At 33.2% G+C, this 9245-nt stretch overlaps 1 pseudogene; it reads right to left on the bottom strand.

The window, feature by feature from the left end:
- Positions 1–483: 483 nt before the first annotated feature.
- Positions 484–638, bottom strand: LOC122230896 (annotated as a pseudogene).
- Between the last annotated feature and the right edge of the window lie 8607 nt (positions 639–9245).

Here is a 9245-nt window from a genome sequence, read left to right on the forward strand (position 1 = left end):
CAGACAAATGTTTGAGTTCAACTTTTATGTTTGTTTATATTAAAAATGAAAAAGAATTATATTATTTTGAGTTCACTATTATTTTTTGGCATCATTTTAATCATAGCATTCTGGAACCAACGTTATCACATGCAAAGGATAACTTGATAATTGTTCTCAATTTTGCAAAGCATAATTTGAAGGTTGAGAGGATAGAGTGAGAACTATATGATTGATGGCAATCTTTCTTCCTCAGATATTTTCTACTCTTCTGCAAGACTGAGATTCAGAAATGTCAATCTTATCTTGTTTATTACTTTTTCCATGTAATACAAACTCTCCTCTTAACGTCCTTGCAAATGAGACAAACACCATCTCTTAACTAGCAATGCTGTCCCTCGTGCTCACAGACATACATGATTATGATCTAAGCAGATGCGACCTCTGTGGTCTAACATCACTGAAGGTTTTTTTTTTTTTTTAATTTAATTAACTTTTTTAGGGAAAGGTAGAACTCAATCCCCCATTACCATATTATCACAAATTATGCAGTTAAATTTCCCACATTTGGGGAAATCACAGGGGCAGCACATCCAGACTGCAATAGATAAGCTTTGCCCTGGAAAAGCCACCTTCCTGATCATGTGCTATGTGAGTATCACTGACGTCTTTTTATGTTATGTTCCTAACTCCAGGCATTTGCCCACACCGTTCACGCTGAGATATTCCATCCCCAAGTGTTACTTGATGATGACTTCTCAGTATACATCTTTGAGAAGTTCTTTTAATTTTTTATTTAAAATATGATGACATGTTGAGCATCTGTGCAATATTTCCACTTGTTAAATAATGAATAGCAAGACATGTAATTTTCTACAGTTTACTTCTGTAACAAGCATAGGGAGCATAGGAGAAAAAGCACCTCAAATTATACAGAAGAACATATTTAAATATCTTTCTTTCTTCAAAATTAAGTAGAAAAATCTATTTAAATGCCTCCTCTAATCCATTAACTGCCCTCTAACTCTATGTAGTCTTGGACATATTCCTTAATTTCTACGAAAATTATATCCTCATCAGTAAATGCTAAATTATAGAAGAGCAAATGAGTAAGTATTAAAGTGAAATTTTAAATGGATAAATATGCAGTTATAGTTTTCAAATATATTAATTGAAATATTGCAACACTCTTTCTTTCACTAGTCTGAATGTTCACAGAATTTAAATACACTTTCTAAACCAGTTGAGACATAGATGTTTTAATAATAGAAATAAATGATCAAATTGAAACCACAAAATTTTCATCTTTAATAATGATTTTAATAATTAATAGTTATAATCAACATATAACTTTTGAATTAAACCATTAGCAGGAATTTAAATCCAAAGATAAAAAGGTTTATACTTGTCTTGAAGCAAAGGATATTTATTTATTTGCTTACTTAGTTCAAAGTGAATTAACATTTCACATTATTAAATAATCGAAGTTGCTCTGTATAATATTATTGAGAACTTAACTCTATACTCTAAATTAGTTATAATTTCTCTGGAATACGATTGCTCATGAACACATTATTTTACTATGCACTTAAGAAAAACTACACTATTTTTTGTAAATGTGTTAACTCAAATTAACCTCCACTTGCAATTTTGGGTCTGCTGGTCACTTCTGAAACTAACAGCATCCATGCGGCAAACTGTCCAAAACACCATAATGTAATCAGTAAATTCATTTTTATTTAATTCATGCACAGAATTATGCTAGGATGTGGATTCTAATGAGAAGAAATACAAATAATGAATACTTTGTGATTATTGATTACCCAGGCATTTAGTTAAATGGGGCCTATGAAGTGCTCATTCACATTGTATACAAAAGTTCAAAGAAGGGCAATTTAGAGTCAAGGGCCCGATTTATTTTTGTCACCAGTCTTAACTCCTTCAAGCTAAATTTAAAATAACTGTCTCTTAGAAAAGATTTTATATTTTAAGAACTCTTTTGAACAAACTAACGACAATTAGGAAAAACATTTTGGAAACTGCCCAAAGTATTTGTCCTTATAGCTTGTTGACATAAATGTCATGAGAAATATTCTATATTCTCTATTTATATTCCAGTGGATACCTGACTGTAATATCTGCCAAATATTCCTGCCAAATTGCAATCTTATGAGGTTCAAGGATGCTAATTAGTTGTGTTTGTTATTTTTGTATAATAGAAGTTATAACTTTGTATTCAATTGAAGAACTAAGAAATAAGAAGACTCAAACTGACCTGTATAGTTATGATTCACACACACACACACACACACACACACACACACACACTTATTACTAAAAAGGTGTTATTAATATCTTTTTGATCACAGTCTCACATCTTAAAATGTAGTCTTGAATTCTTAGAAGAATGTATTTGTTATGGACAGCCACAACTGAGGGTTAGCAATCAATATTTTTTAAGTGATATTAGGGAAATTGTATAGGAGGAACAGTGGCATGACCCACGAGTATGCTAAAAATATAACAAATATATCAGCTGAGACTAATGATCCATCTAATCCAGTATTCTTTATATTATGTTTACTAAAGTTAATTGTTTTATGAGCTCTAAGTTAAATGATCTTCCATGAGTCTCTATTATGGTGATCTCTATCTCACAAGGCAGGACTATTGTGCATTCATAATAATTCGATGTCCAGAACGTCCAGAGTGCCACCTGCACTTCTTACATGAGAATCTTCTAGTTCAGAGTCTTAGACTAAAGAGATTTGATTTTGTACAGGAAGGACCTATTTTTAGCTAGCAATGTTATACTCAAGCTAATGATTTTAAATATTTCCTCCAAATTGCCATTGTTTATAGATGTTCCTGAGTTTTGTTGCTTGCAACTTTACCACAAAAATCATATTTTGTTAAAAGTCTCTTAAGTTTGTATTTATTCAGTATTATTATTATTTTTTTTTTTTGGAGACCTTAATGCCATTGTTTCCTGGTAGTTTCTTTCCAAAGAAATGTATATTTTTCTGTATTATAAGCATGATTGAATATAAAATAAGCGATTAAAATTTAAAATAATGCTCTTTTAGGGGGCACCTGGGTGGCTCAGTCTGTTAAGCACCTGGCTTCAGCTCAGGTCATGATCTCACACTTTGTGGGTTCAAGCCCCAAGTGTGGGACCTGTGCTGATAGCTCAGAGTCTGGAGCCTGCTTTGGATTCTGTGTCTCCCTCTTTCTGCCTCTCTCCCACTTCCACTCTCTCTCTCTCTCTCTCTCTCTCAAAAATAATTAATAAACATTAATTTTTTTAACAATGCTCTTTTGGAACACCTAGGTGACTCAGTTAAACACTAACTCTTGATACCGATCTTGAGATTGCAGAGACTGAGCCTGGCCTGAGCGCAGAGCCTGCTTGGGCATCTCTCTCTCCCTCACTCTCTGCTCCTTCTCTGCTTGTGCATGTGCTCTCTCTCTCTTTTCTCAAAATAAACAAATAAATAAACACTTTAAAATAATCCTCTTTTGAAGAAAAAGTTTAAAGTAAAAGTCCAAAAAAGACAGAAAGGGATAGATAGATGCATGATTTGATGATAGATATGATAGATAAACAAAAGGGGGGTGAGAGAGAGAGAGAGAGAGAGAAGGAAGGAAGGAAAGAAGATGAAATTTATCACAAAATTAATTTTGATTGCATTCAAGTAATGTGTAAAAAAAATACTATGGTGATGTTGCTTTTATTTTTACTTTATTATTTTTCCCAATTGGATATCATCAGCATTTTTTAAAAATTTTGCTTCAAACTAAATGCTACAGAGCACTACTTTTAGATATTAGGGCAAAAATAAAAAAGACAGGGCATGTATGTATGTGTTAAAAATAATGAAAAAATGACTAATGTCCAACATTCTAAGGTTGGAAAATAAACTGAAACACTTTTATGTTTGAGTGTAGTAAAATAAACTAAAATTACTAACTTACTTGGCATCTGACAATTTCTATTCCTATAAGGTTCTATTTCTAGGAAAGAAGTAACTAACACACTGTTTAGAGATTAAAAAAAAAAAGAAATCGGATGAATCTGAGGTTCAGGCATCCAGATATTAAAATAAACTTATTGAGAAGTGTGTATGACCATGATTACAAATACAGTCCTCTGAACCTGAGTATGGCAATTAAAAAAAAATAAAAATTGGACCTGATGACTCTAACGTTCTTACCAGCACCAGTGGTCTCATCACACAGCCATTACCAGTATCATATGTTTTTACTCTGATGGTTGGATATCATCCTGAAAATATTTCAAAGTAAAATTTACCAAAGAATGAAAAAATTTTCACAGTACTGTGAAAGCTGATATGTTCTAAGACAACTACAATATCTCACCCTGTAGGAACTGTGTACTTTGACTAAAACAAATGTTAAGCTTAATGAAACAATGTCAGTATTCACGCTGGGGTAAAACCTGATGATGCTACACTGGCTGAGAGAATGATGGACCTGACACGTTATTATAATATTCATTTTGATGTTAAAATTTCAGTTTAAGTCTTTAAATCAGGCCAGAGACAATTTATGCATACCCATGTTTCTCCATTCTGTCAGTCATTATCTCTCCATTTTAATGTGTGGCATCTAGCATTTAATTGACTTTCTAAAAGGGACTAATTAATCATGAAATAGGTTTTAGCCAGGTTTTCAGGTTTAAATTCATTTATGCCATATCTACTTGAAAGCAAAAGATTACACCTGACTGGAAAATGAACTATGCTATTATCTCACTAGAGAATGATGCAGTAAGAGTCATTCTCTTGAAAACAGTAAGGATTCCTTCAAACATATGTTCATGATTAAAATTAGGTTCTGCTTAGCATGGAAACTGTGAATGATACATTAGCACTTCATTCTTCATGAAATAACCCAGTTCTCACGTTCAGGATTAAGGAAGATTTTATTTCAGGAGATTATATTTTTATTAAAGTACATTGTTCTGATATAATTAACAGGTTTTGTCTGTGTGTGTGTTTTTAAGGAAGAGTATATGTCCTGGTTTTTAAATACTATAGAGGTATAAATAGAAAATAAATAGAAGTGATTATGCCTATTCTTTCCCATTAGAAAATCTAGTCAATGTTTACGTTTCATGTGATTGTGAACCCAGAAGAAGGTTAGCTTTCCCTATTCCTTTCCATTAACTGTAGACAAGAAGCATAAATTTCAAGGCCATTGGATTCTGTTAGTTCATTATTTCAGAGATTACATAGAAAATGGTAAACTTCAAGACTTGGTCTTCCCCTCTTCCTATAATCCCCTATCAAACAGAAGAGCAGGAGGAATTCTTTGTAAATAATTAAAATTTTCAAAGGTAATTTTTGCTCTGGACTCTGCTTCCTAATTAATGATTCATATACAATATAGTAAACTTAGCAAATATAAAAGGTAAAAAAAAATAATGAGATAAAAAAAAGTAAAAGTCTCCAATATAACTAATTACCAAAACTATTGGTAACATTTTGTTAAATGCCTTACCATTACTTTTCATGATTTACCTTGGAAATTATTTTGTTCATTTACAAGGATAGTGTTATTATGTTGGTGATATTTGTAGTCTGTTTATTATAATTTACCCTATATACACCCATTCCTTAAAACATTTTCTGTAAGATGATTTTGATGGCAGCAAAATATTCCAGTAGTTAATAATTTACTTAAAGATTTCTGCCATATTTTTAGATATGCATAAAGTTTTACTTACTATTGAAAAAAATAACAAATTTAATGTCTGATTAATATTTTAGCTTATTTTTTTATAAGAAGTATGACTGTGTCTAAGAACATACCCATATTTGATGATCTTGATATGTATTTGCAGTTATATTTAGAATATATCTTAGTCTCACTTTGATATTTGATTTTATGCTTTCCATTTGTAGAGCCATCTATGTCATGGATTGTGATTTAGTGCACATTCTTCTAAGAACTTCAGTCTCCCCTGCCTCTCAAATGGCTATCCAAAGGCCAGTCATAGTCTCAAGAATTAACGTAAATTGGATCAATGAGCTGTCATCTAGACCATACTCCCCAGTGCTATTTAACTTAGAGTTAGCTCTGAAAGAAAATGGCTAATTGAGATTATTTCATTAGGCAGACATTGGAGTAGTTAAAAAGACTGAACAAAGAAGTCACTCCACTGGCAGGGAAATAAATCTACAAGTGAGTCCCACATAAAGCCACTGTTCAAAAATCTATTGTACTAATCTATTGTATACATTTGTCAATAGAATGTATAACACGATGAATTATTACATAAACTTGGGCTCTTATTGGTAATAATGAATCAATATTGGTGTACCACTTATAAAAATATACCACACTAATGCAAAACATTAATTATAAGGGAAATTGCTGAGGTAGGGGTGATGAAGAGATAAATGGGAATCCTTTCTCTTTCCCACTTGATGTTTCTGCAAACCTAAAACTGCTCTACAAAATAAAATCTATTAATTAAAAAAAATCTATTGTACTAAGTTACAGTATAGTTGTCAAAAGAAAAAAGTGCAAGACAGAAGAAAAAATGTTAGTAACTTCATATGAAAATTTAATGAAACAATAATAACTAGTTTTTGTTTGTTTTTTTTTTTTTTTGGAGATTGGAACACTGGGGAACTAAAATATAAAACAATAATAGAGGTAAAGTACTCTTCATATACTTTCCCAGAGTAGAATAGTGGTATTCATTAAACTTGGAGACTTAATTTTTTTAAGTTTTTTAATGTTTATTTATTTTTGAGAGAGAGAGAAACAGAGCACAAGCAGTGAGGTGGGGGAGACAGAGAGGGACATAGAACCTGAAGCAGGCTCCAGTGTCTGAGCTGTGAGCATAGAGCTCAATGCAGGGCTCAAACCCACAGACCATGAGATCATGACCTGAGACAAAGTTGGACGCTCAGCTGACAGCCACCCAGGTGCCCCGAGACTTAAATTTTTACCAGTCATGTTAAACATGATTGTTTATAGGAGTCCCTGGGTGGCTCAGTTGGTTAAGCATCTGACTTTGGCTCAGATCATGATCTCGCTGCTCATGGGTTCAAGCCCTACGTCGGGCTCTGTGCTGACAGCTCAGAGCCTGGAGACTGCTTCGGATTCTGTGTCTCCCCCTTCTTTCTCTCTCTCTCTCTCTCAGAATTAAATAAAAATTTAAAAACGCAAAAAACATGATTGTTTACACTTATTATAACCACTAAAAATAGCAGGTATAGTACATAGTACTTGCTTCTGCTTGAAATGCGCCTTCCACAGATCTTAACATGACTCATTTTCTTTTTAAGGTGTTTTCCTTGAAGTATTCCTGGGCCATCCTAATTTTCCATGCTTATTTATTTTTGAGAGAGAGAGAGAGAGAGTGGGGGAGGGACATAAAGTGAGAAGGGCAGAGGATATGACAGGTGCACTGACAGCAGAGACCCTGATGTGGGGCTCAAACTCAGGAACCTCCAGATCATGACCTGAGCCAAAGTCACGACCTGAGCTGAAGTCAGATGCTTAACTGACTGAGCCACCCAGGCACCCCTCTAGTCAACCATTTGCCATTCTTGGTCTTCTTTGTGTACTTTCTTTTCTTTTCATACTGTTCACTATCACCTGATCTGATATTGCATATTCTGTGGTTTCCTTCGTTTCATCTACTCCAGGAATTGGAGCTCTGTCAGGGGGGAATTTTACATTTGTCATTTTGTTTTCTATTCAAAGTACTTACAATGTTTCAAGGCAAATAACAAATGCTCAATATAGGTTTACTAATGGAATCAAAGAATGAAACGTATTTAATTAATTAATCTCTTTAGTCATATTGATTCTTTGTCTTTCATCTCTGACTTCTGGAATTTTTTTTCTCAAATTTGCCTTTCATTATACAGAATCAAAATACAGCAGTGTTAATATAGTTGAAGTCTTTACTTTTTTTAAATTTGCAATATCAACATTTACTTTTCTTGATTTGTATTCTGAAGTCCATAAGTTGACTATTTTTTAAAATTTTTTTAATGTTTATTTATTTTTGAGAGAGAGAGGGACAGAGTGTGAGCTGGGGAGGGTCAGAGAGAGAGGGAGACACAGAATCCAAAGCAGGTTCTAGGCTCTGAGCTGTCAGCACAGAGCCTGATGGGGGGCTCAAATTCACGAACTCTGAGATCATGACCTGAACCGAAGTCAGAAGCCTAACTGACTGAGCCACCCAGGCACACCTTTCAGTTGAGTATTTTAAATTTAATTTTGTTGTTTGACTACCTCAAGTATCACAAAATTGATTCTCCCATTTTTTATTTTATTGAATATTTGAGATATTTTGGCCTTTTTCCTGTTTCTTAGAATAAATTTGCAAACAATTCTTTTGCAAATATTTTGAATGATTAATTAATATTTTAAACTTGGATTTCATAGGACTTATTATGGTTTTTTTTAAATTTTTTAAAAGTTTATTTTTGAGACAGAGAGAAACAGAGCACAAGTAGAGGAGGGCCAGAGAGAGAGGGAGACACAGAATCTGAAGCAGGCTCCAGGCTCTGAGCTGTCAGCACAGAGCCCAATGGGGGGCTTGAACTCACAGACTGCAAGATCATGACCTGAGGTGAAGTCGGACACTTCACCGACTGAGCCACCCAGGTGCCCCAGGGCCGATGATCTTTTATGAGCTGATGTTTTGTAGAATCTTTTTTCCAGTTCTTAATTTAATGCACATATAATTTGATATATTAAAGGCAAACTATAAAATATTAGGTATTTTTATTTGGTTATATTTATTTCTCATGTTACAGAGCTATACCTGCAGTTGTCATTTGATATAAAAGGAAAGATACTATTATCAAACTATAAGGACAGGACAAATTTATTGATAATAGTAAACTCAGTCATACTCGGAAAACTCTGAAAGCTACTTTTATTTCAGATTATTTAAATAAAATAGCACCTATGGAGACAAAATTAATAAAGTAGTATGCCATGTGAGAGGTAGTCATAATTAACAGCAAAAAAGAGGTAATAAATTTCAAAGATTTTACTCTTTAACATTATTGTGTAACTCTTTATAAATGGTTTTAAAGGATGGATTTGATCATTTCACTTTAAAGAGAACCAAATAATATTTTGATAGAATTTCTGGCTATCCTGCAACCTTTGAACACTGTAAGCATATTTGGAAATTTGGAAATTTGCATCTTCCTTGCCAGATTTTTCTAAAACAAATCTGTTCTAGACCCTAGTCTCAAGGTAGAAAC

The sequence above is a fragment of the Panthera tigris genome, chromosome C2 (genome assembly GCF_018350195.1).
Source record: "Panthera tigris isolate Pti1 chromosome C2, P.tigris_Pti1_mat1.1, whole genome shotgun sequence".
NCBI lineage: Eukaryota > Metazoa > Chordata > Mammalia > Carnivora > Felidae > Panthera > Panthera tigris.